This window comes from Pan troglodytes, chromosome 7, assembly GCF_028858775.2.
Source record: "Pan troglodytes isolate AG18354 chromosome 7, NHGRI_mPanTro3-v2.0_pri, whole genome shotgun sequence".
In the NCBI taxonomy this organism is placed as follows: domain Eukaryota; kingdom Metazoa; phylum Chordata; class Mammalia; order Primates; family Hominidae; genus Pan; species Pan troglodytes.
The window spans coordinates 65,133,086-65,142,488 of NC_072405.2; the positions used below are offsets into that span (position 1 = coordinate 65,133,086).

A 9,403-nucleotide genomic window follows, 5' to 3' on the forward strand; every position below is an offset into this window, starting at 1 on the left:
ACTCTGGCTGTTTACATTACATCAAAACAAGTTGAAAATTCAAGTTCAGTTGCTGCCCATCTTCCTGTGTTTTTCAATTTTGCTATAAGAGATTCACAAAGGTGGTGGTGTTTCTTTTTTTCTTTTTTTCTGCTAGATTCCTTGTAACTTAAAACTGATTGACATTGGTCTGATGAATGTGTGTGGTGTAGACAGTCCAGGGCTTCCAAGTCCATGTGGGCAAGGCACCGTATTTCAAAAGACAACCTAGAAGGGGAAGTATTAGTGCCTCCAAATTCAGTGTGAGTTGAGCATCAAAATCACCTGGCAGGCTCTATGAACGTGACCCCAACTGATGGCCCTTTGACACTACCTGCTGGAGCCGGCTGAGTTTGCCCATCTCACTTATTAAACACTTGCTCCTTCAGAAAATCCTACTTTAGCTTTTGTTTAGCTGGGAATTTCAAAGACAGATCTTTCCTTCCAAAAAAACATATTTGAGGCCTGCAGGGTCTGGACAAGAGGATGCTTTAAATAGCTCTTACAATTTTCCCCCATTAACTGGGCCACCCCACCAAGAATGTACATCTTCAAATTCTTCCAGAGAATTCAGATGTCAGCACCAGCAGTGCACAAAGAATGAATGGTTACTGCTGGTGCGTTATGGAGGAGGAATCAGCACTCTGGGAGTCAGTGCACGGATTTTCTATTTTTGTTTGTTTTTTTGTTTGTTTGTTTCCAGACGGAGTTTTGCTCTGTTGCCCAGGCTGGAGTGCAGTGGCTCAATCTCGACTCACTGCAACGTCCTCCTCCCGGGTTCAAGCAGTTCTCCCAAGTAGCTGGGATTATAGGTGCGTGCCACCACGCCCAACTAATTTTTGTATTTTTAGTAGAGACAGAGGTTCACCATGTTGGCCAGGCTGGTCTCGAACTCCTGACCTCGTGATCCACCCTCCTTGGCCTCCCGAAGTGTTGGGATTACAGGCGTGAGCCACTGCACCCAGCTGGATCCACAATTTTTGGAGTTGGCAATCATTTGGTTAAGGCATACAATTTTGCCATTTTGGTAGATTAAAAATGGTCAAATTTTAGCAGTTTCATACAGTTCGACCCCATTCTACACATTTCTCCCATGTTACTGTTATCTGGAGAGAGGGTGACCCACCAACCTGGTTTGTTTAGGGCTGGTCCTCTTATGGCACTGAAATCCCACATCCAGGGAGGCCCCTCTGTCTTAGGCAGACTGGAGTGGTTGGTCACAGCTGGGAGACCAGGTTCCAGCTCCTCGGCTTGGTGTATGGGGCACCCCATTTTGCCTGCGTCCTCTGCTCCATTAAGGAGTTATTGATAAGGGCAAACATAATTATAGTCACTAAGTGCCAAACATTGTACATGACCTTATTACTCCTCAAAACAGTCCTCTGAGGCTTAGAGAAGTTAGGTGGCCTCCGCAAGATCTCACCTATATTGGGGCTGAAGCTGTCCATGACTCCCGAACTTCAGCATTCTGTTATGTGCCAGACACTCTGCTAGGCCCTGGAATTAAAATGAAGAAGACAGGCCAGGCTTTTGACACTGAAAATGGAAAAATGTTAAACAACTAGTCGTTGGATAACATTCCTTTGAAAATGCGGTGCCCCTTCCTGGATTTGAGGACACAGAAGTAGTTTGGTGATGCTGTGCTCCCTGTGAAGCCTCAGAGGCAGGGCATGGCTCCCAGACTGTGCAGTGTGTGGGGAGCGGTCAGGTAAGGTCAGTGCCTGACAGAACAGTCAGGAACTCCACACCTGACTGTTCTGGTTGGACACGTGGATTAATTTTCAGGTTTTCTCCCTGTGGATTGTTGCTCTTATGAACAGCTTTTAAAAATGGGGATTATTGGTACCTAATATTTTACTGAAAAATAAAACTTATCAGAGCACTAGACAGTTCTTTCAAAGACAGCTGTTGGCCTCCCAACTTGATCAGCTGTATTCCTGAAATGGGGGTGCTGTGGTTTCCCCAAGGAGATGAGAAACCACAGCACAAACAGAGAACATCTTGGTGGAGAGCTGATTGTATTTGAAGATCTGGGGAGTTTTTCTCCATTAAAAAACAAAACAAAACAGACTCACATAAGAGGAAGGTGGGAAAAATCTTATGAATTTCTAATGTAAAACATGCAGAATTAATGATTGTGAAGTTACTTCAGCTCTACTCCTAAGCTCTCAGGTCACAGAGTTAAATTTTGAAGTGCACAGAACTGGACTTCAGTAATAAACCATGGAGTGCTAAGCTTACACGTCGTTCAATTATCCTCTGAACTGGATTTTTTTTTCTTTTGTCATGTAGGTCACCAATAATGTGGAATCCATTTCGTGGAGACAAGCTACTTTTAGTCAAAAATTGTAAGGCACGGTGAGTACTCAAGCATATGACTATAATTTTCTGAATAGACTTTAGATACCAGGGTTTAAAAGCATTTCAAAATGTCTACATCATAGTAGAAGCTTGGATTAAGCTATTTTATACTTCATAGTCACTGTGGTTCGGTCTCTAAAATTATGTACATTGTCATTGAATAAAATTCTTCTTAAACAACTAGAACACTTGGTTGATTTTAAATGACTAATTATTGTTATATTATGTGAGAGCACATAAGATATGTTCTGCTTTACAAGTAAAGTCTGGCAATGTTTCCCATGGTTTGCAATTCAAATTGGATGGCTCTGAGTCATTAAAAAGCAGGTGAGCAGCAGATATAAAACAGTTTTTTGAAAGGGGCTATTTGTTTCTCCTATATTGGCTTTGCTTAAGAGAATTATTTAAGGCTGAGAGAGGAGTGAGGATGAAGCAGGAGTTGGGCTCAATTTTGTTCACTAATTCAGTTAGCCTAGTCATTAGCTTAGCATTTTGAAGCTTGAGTGTTAGAATCTACAGCCGTTCTCCTAAGAAAAAAGTCAAATGTGATTTCCAAGTCCAAATTAATGAAAAAGTTTCAATGATATTGAACAGGCTACGTGGAGGAGAGCAGAGGAAATTAGCAGGCTCCTGCCTCCTCATGGCTGTCTTGGGGAGAAGGTTGACTGAATTGATTTTTTTTTAAATTATACTTTAAATTCTAGGGTACATGTGCACAACATGCAGGTTTGTTACATATGTATACATGTGCCATGTTGGTGTGCTGCACCCATTAACTCATCATTTACATTAGGTATATCTCCTAATGCTCTCCCTCTCCCCTCCCCACTACCCCACGACAGGCCCCAGTGTGTGATGTTCCCCTTCCTGTGTCCAAGTGTTCTCACTGTTGAATTCCCACCTATGAGTGAGAACAGGAGGATGAGGTGTTTGGTTTTTTGTCCTTGCGATAGTTTGCTGAGAATGATGGTTTCCAGCTTCATCCATGTCCCTACAAAGGACATGAACTCATCATTTTTTATGGCAGCATAGTATTCCATGGTGTATATGTGCCACATTTTCTTAATCCAGTCTATCATTGATGGACATTTGGGTTGGTTCCAAGTCTTTGCTATTGTGAATAGTGACACAATAAACATACATGTGCATGTGTCTTTATAGCAGCATGATTTATAATCCTTTGGGTATATACCCAGTAATGGGATGGCTGAGTCAAATGGTATTTCTAGTTCTAGATCCCTGTGGAATTGCCACACCAACTTCCACAATGGTTGAACTAGTTTACAGTCCCACCAACAGTGTAAAAGTGTTCCTATTTCTCTACATCCTCTCCAGCACCTGTTGTTTCCTGACTTTTTAATGATCGCCATTCTAACTGGTGTGAGATGGTATCTCATTGTGATTTTGATTTGCATTTCTCTGATGGCCAGTGATGATGAACATTTTTTCATGTGTTTTTTGGCTGCATAAATGTCTTCTATTGAGAAGTGTCTGTTCATAACCTTCACCCACTTTTTGATGGGGTTGTTTTTTTCTTGTAAATTTGTTTGAGTTCATTGTAGATTCTGGATATTAGCCCTTTGTCAGATGAGTAGGTTGCAAAAATTTTCTCCCATTCTATAGATTGCCTGTTCACTCTGATGGTGGTTTCTTTTGCTGTGCAGAAGCTCTTTAGTTTAATTAGATCCCATTTGTCAATTTTGGCTTTTGTTGCCATTGCTTTTGGTGTTTTAGACATGAAGTCCTTGCTCATGCCTATGTCCTGCATGGTATCGCCTAAGTTTTCTTCCAGGATTTTTATGTTTTAGGTCTAACATTGAAGTCTGTGATCCATCTTGAATTAATTTTTGTATAAGGCATAAGGAAGGGATCCAGTTTCAGCTTTCTACATATGGCTAGCCAGTTTTCCCAGCACCATTTATTAAATAGGGAATCCTTTCCCCATTTCTTGTTTTTGTCAGGTTTGTCAAGATGGCCGATACGCAACAGCTCCAGTCTACGCATCCCAGCATGAGCGATGCAGAAGACGGGTGATTTCTGCATTTCCAACTGAGGTACCGGGTTCATCTCACTGGGGCTTGTCGGACAGTGGGTGCAGGACAGTGGGTGAAGCCCACTGAGCATGAGCCGAAGCAGGGCGAGGCATCGCCTCACCCAGGAAGTGCAAGGGATCAGAGAATTCCCTTTCCTAGCCAAGGAAAGCTGTGACAGATGGCACCTGGAAAATTAGGTCACTCCCACCCTAATATTGCACTTTTCCAGTGGTCTTAGCAAACAACACACCAGGAGTTTATATCCCGCGCCTGGCCCAGAGGGTCCCACACCCACAGAGTCTAGCTCATTGCTAGCAGAGCAGCCTGAGATCGAACTGCAAGGCAGCAGCAAGGCTGGGAGAGGAGCGCCCACCATTGCTGAGGCTTGAGTAGGTAAACAAAGCGGCTAGGAAACTTGAACTGGGTGGAGCCCACCGCAGCTCAAGGAGGCCTGCCTGCCTCTGTAGACTCCACCTCTGCAGCCAGGGCATAGCTGAACAAAAGGCAGCAGAAACCTCTGCAGACTTAAATGTCCCTGTCTGACAGTTTGGAAGAGAGTAGTGGTTCTCCCAGCATGCAGCTGGAGATCTGAGAATGGACAAACTGCCTCCTCAAGTGGGTCCCTGACCCCCAAGTAGCCTAGCTGGGAGGCATCCCCCAGTAGGGGCAGAATGACACCTCACATGGCCGGGTACCCCTCTGAGACGAAGCTTCCAGGGGAAAGATCAGGCAGCAACATTTGCTGTTCAGCAATATTCGCTGTTCTGCAGCTTCTGCTGCTGATACCTAGGCAAACAGCGTCTGGAGTGGACCTCCAGCAAACTCCAACAGACCTGCAGATGAGGATCCTGACTGTTAGAAGGAAAACTAACAAACAGCAAGGACATCCACACCAAAACCCCATCTGTACGTCACCATCATCAAAGAACAAAGGTAGATAAAACCACAAAAATGGGGAAAAAACAGAGCAGAGAAGCTGAAAATTCTAAAAATCAGAGTGCCTCTCCCCCTCCAAAGGAATGCAGCTCCTCGCCAACAATGGAACAAAGCTGGATGGAGAGTGACTTTGATGAGTTGAGAGAAGAAGGCTTCAGACGATCAAACTTCTCCGAGCTAAAGAAGGAAGATCGAACCCATCCCAAAGAAGCTAAAAAACTTTAAAAAAGATTAGACAAATGGCTAACTAGAATATCCAGTGTAGAGAAGTCCTTAAATGATCTGTTGGAGCTGAAAACCATGGCATGAGAACTACGCGATGCATGCACAAACTTCAGTAGCCGATTTGATCAAATGGAAGAAAGGGTATCAGTGATTGAAGATGAAATGAATGAAATGAAGTGAGAAGAGAAGTTTAGAGAAAAAAGAGTAAAAAGAAATGAACAAAGCCTCCAAGAAATATGGGACTATGTGAAAAGACAAAATCTATGTCTGATTGGTGTACCTGAAAGTGACAGGGAGAATGGAACCAAGTTGGAAAACACTGCAGGATATTATCCAGGAGAACTTCCCCAATCTAGCAAGGCAGGCCAACGTTCAAATTCAGGAACTACAGAGAACGCCACAAAGATACTCCTCGAGAAGAGCAACTCCAAGACACATAATTGTCAGATTCACCAAAGTTGAAATGAAAGAAAAAATGTTAAGGGCAGCCAGAGAGAAAGGTCAAGTTACCCACAAAGGGAAGCCCATCACACTAACAGCTGATCTCTCAGCCAAAACTCTACAAGCCAGAAAAGAGTGGGAGCCAATATTTAACATTCTTAAAGAAAAGAATTTTCAACCCAGAATTTCATATCCAGCCAAACTAAGCTTCATAATTGAAGGAGAAATAAAATCCTTTACAGACAAGCAAATGCTCAGAGATTTTATCACCACCAGGCCTGCCCTGCAAGAGCTCCTGAGGGAAGCACTAAACATGGAAAGGAACAACTGGTACCAGCCACTGCAAAAACATGCCAAATTGTAAAGACCATCAAGGCTAGGAAGAAACTGCATCAACTAATGAGCAAAATAACCAGCTAACATCATAATGACACAATCGAATTCACACATAACAATATTAACCTTAAATGTAAATGGGCTAAATTCTCCAATTAAAAGACACAGATTTGCAAATTGGATAAACAGTCAAGACCCATCAGTGTGCTGTATTCAGGAGACCCATCTCACGTGCAGAGACACACATAGGCTCAAAATAAAGGGATGGAGGAAGATCTACCAAGCAAATGGAAAACAAAAAAAGGCAGGGGTTGCAATCCTAGTCTCTGATAAAACAGACTTTAAATCAACAAAGATCAAAGGAGACAAAGAAGGCCATTATATAATGGTAAAGGGATCAATTCAAGAAGAAGAGCTAACTATCCTAAATATATATGCACCCAATACAGAAGCACCCAGATTCATAAAGCAAGTCCTTAGAGACCTACAAAGAGACTTAGACTCCCAAACAATAATAATGGGAGACTTTAACACCCCACTGTCAACATTAGACTGATCAACAAGACACAAAGTTAACAAGGATATCCAGGAATTGAACTCAGCTCTGCACCAAGCGGACCTAATAGACATCTACAGAACTCTCCACCCCAAATCAACAGAGTATACATTATTCTCAGCACCACATCACACTTATTCCAAAATTGACCACATAGTTGGAAGTAAAGCACTCCTCAGCAAATGTAAAAGAACAGAAATTATAACAAACTGTCTCTCAGACCAAGTGCAATCAAACTAGAACTCAGGATTAAGAAACTCACTCAAAACTGCTCGACTACATGGAAACCAAACAACCTGCTCCTCAGTGACTACTGGGTACATAAAGAAATGAAGGCAGAAATAAAGATGTTCTTAGAAACCAATAAGAACAAAGACACAACATACCAGAATCTCTGGGACACATTTAAAGCAGTGTGTAGAGGGAAATTTATAGCACTAAATGCCCACAAGAGAAAGCAGGAAAGATCTAAATTTGACACCCTAACATCACAATTGAAAGAACTAGAGAAGTAAGAGCAAACACATTCAAAAGCTAGCAGAAGGCAAGAAATAACTAACATCAGAGCAGAACTGAAGGAGATAGAGACAGAAAAAAATCCTTCAAAAAAATCAATGAATCCAGGAGCTGGTTTTTTGAAAAGATCAACAAAATTGATAGACCACCAGCAAGACTAATAAAGAAGAAAAGAGAGAAGAATCAAATAGACACAATAAAACATGATAAAGGGGATATCACCACCGATCCCACAGAAATACAACTACCATTAGAGAATACTATAAACACCTCTACACAAATAAACTGGAAAATCTAGAAGAAATGGATAAATTCTTTGACACATACACCCTCCCAAGTCTAAACTAGGAAGAAGTTGAATCCCTGAATAGACTAATAACAGGCTCTGAAATTGAGGCAATAATTTATAGCCTACCAACCAAAAAAAGTCCAGGACCAGAGAGATTCACAGCTGAATTCTACCAGAGTTACAAGGAGGAGCTGGTATCATTCCTTCTGAAACTATTCCAATCAATAGAAAAAGAGGGAATCCTCCCTAACTCATTTTATGAGGCCAGCATCATCCTCATACCAAAGCCTGGCAGAGACACAACAAAAAAAGAAAATTTTAGATCAATATCCTTGAGGAACATTGATGCAAAAATCCTCAATAAAATACTGGCAAGCTGAATCCAGCAGCACATCAAAAAAAAGCATGATCAAGTGGGCTTCATCCCTGGGATGCAAGGCTGGTTCAACATACGCAAATCAATAAACGTAATCCAGCATATAAGCAGAACCAAAGACAAAAACCACATGATTATCTCAATAGATGCAGAAAAGGCCTTTGACAAAATTCAACAGCCCTTCATGCTAAAAACTCTCAATAAATTAGGTATTGATGGGACATATCTCAAAATAATAAGAGCTATTTATGGATTGATGTTTTTATACATATTAGACTGTTTTGATGAGACGGCCTTGCCAAGTAGGTGTTTGTTTTGTTTATTTTCTTCCTTCTGTGTAAAGATTTTTAATTCCTTGAACCATCCTCTAGTTCCTATGGTTTTCTCATTGTTCTCTTAGGAAAGTGAAAGGTAATAGGAAATATGCACTCTTTACCCTTTCTTTGTTCTCAGGGGGCATTGTGATGTTACCTTGAGTCCTGTATTGAGTTTTCAGTGACAATGCTATGAGGCATGTGAGTAAGCATTTAATAATGACCAAGAACTAAGTCAGATTCAAACCCAGCAATACAGAATTCTCATTTTAATTTCAAGTTATGGATATTTGTCTTTGATTTTTATGGATTTTTCCATTTTTAAACAAACAAGTTTTCAATGCTTATCTTCTCAGTAAGAGATGGGAAGGCCTATGAACATTTTAGCAACCCAAAAGATGATTCCTCAGTTTTTTCCTAAGGGGAATGTTTTATTTATAGGTAATCAAAGGAAATGTTTGTTTCCACAGGGAAGAATGGATAAAATATAAAATCTGTTTTTCAGTATCAACTAGGGATCACTAGGCAGTATGCTGGTACAGAGATGTAAATGTGAAAAGGAAAAATGTGAAGAAGAATTATTTTTAAATATAAGTTGCCACTTCTGTAACTCCCCCACCCCAAAAAAGAGATTAGAGTTGTCCAAGATAGCTGTAAACTTGAGTTCCTATTAATTTGCATATATATTCAGGGAATGAGATTAAATTAACAAAGGAGGAGAGAAAGCAACTCTGGACCTGGAGCACAACTGCTGTTGTGTTGATGCAGAAAATGACTGGCTCACAGACTTTCTGCAGAAGCTGCCACGATTCTTTGAGTTGTGTTAAGAAAAAGCTCTGGAGCTTAAGAGAGTCTGGCTTTGAATCTAGGCTTCACCATTTATGGATTATATGAATTTAAGCATATTACTTAACTTCTAGGTTCAGTTACCTTGTCTATAAAGTGGGCACCAACAAAATACCTTGAAGTTTTAAAAAAAAATAGAACTAAGTAAGTTAATAT

The 9,403-nt window shown here is 41.0% G+C and overlaps 1 long non-coding RNA gene across 2 annotated transcripts in view; it reads left to right on the forward strand.

Annotated features, from left to right (window-relative positions):
* The window catches only part of LOC107976313 (uncharacterized), a 107,260-nt gene extending 100,180 nt beyond the window's left edge, over positions 1–7,080 (forward strand). The window contains exons 4-5 of one of the 2 annotated variants that reach the window (XR_010159564.1): positions 2,311–2,376; positions 4,341–7,080. This is a non-coding gene — a long non-coding RNA (uncharacterized LOC107976313). The remainder of the gene's footprint in view (positions 1–2,310; positions 2,377–4,340) is intronic. The other variant, XR_010159563.1, reaches the window with a different exon arrangement.
* The last annotated feature ends 2,323 nt before the right edge of the window (positions 7,081–9,403 follow it).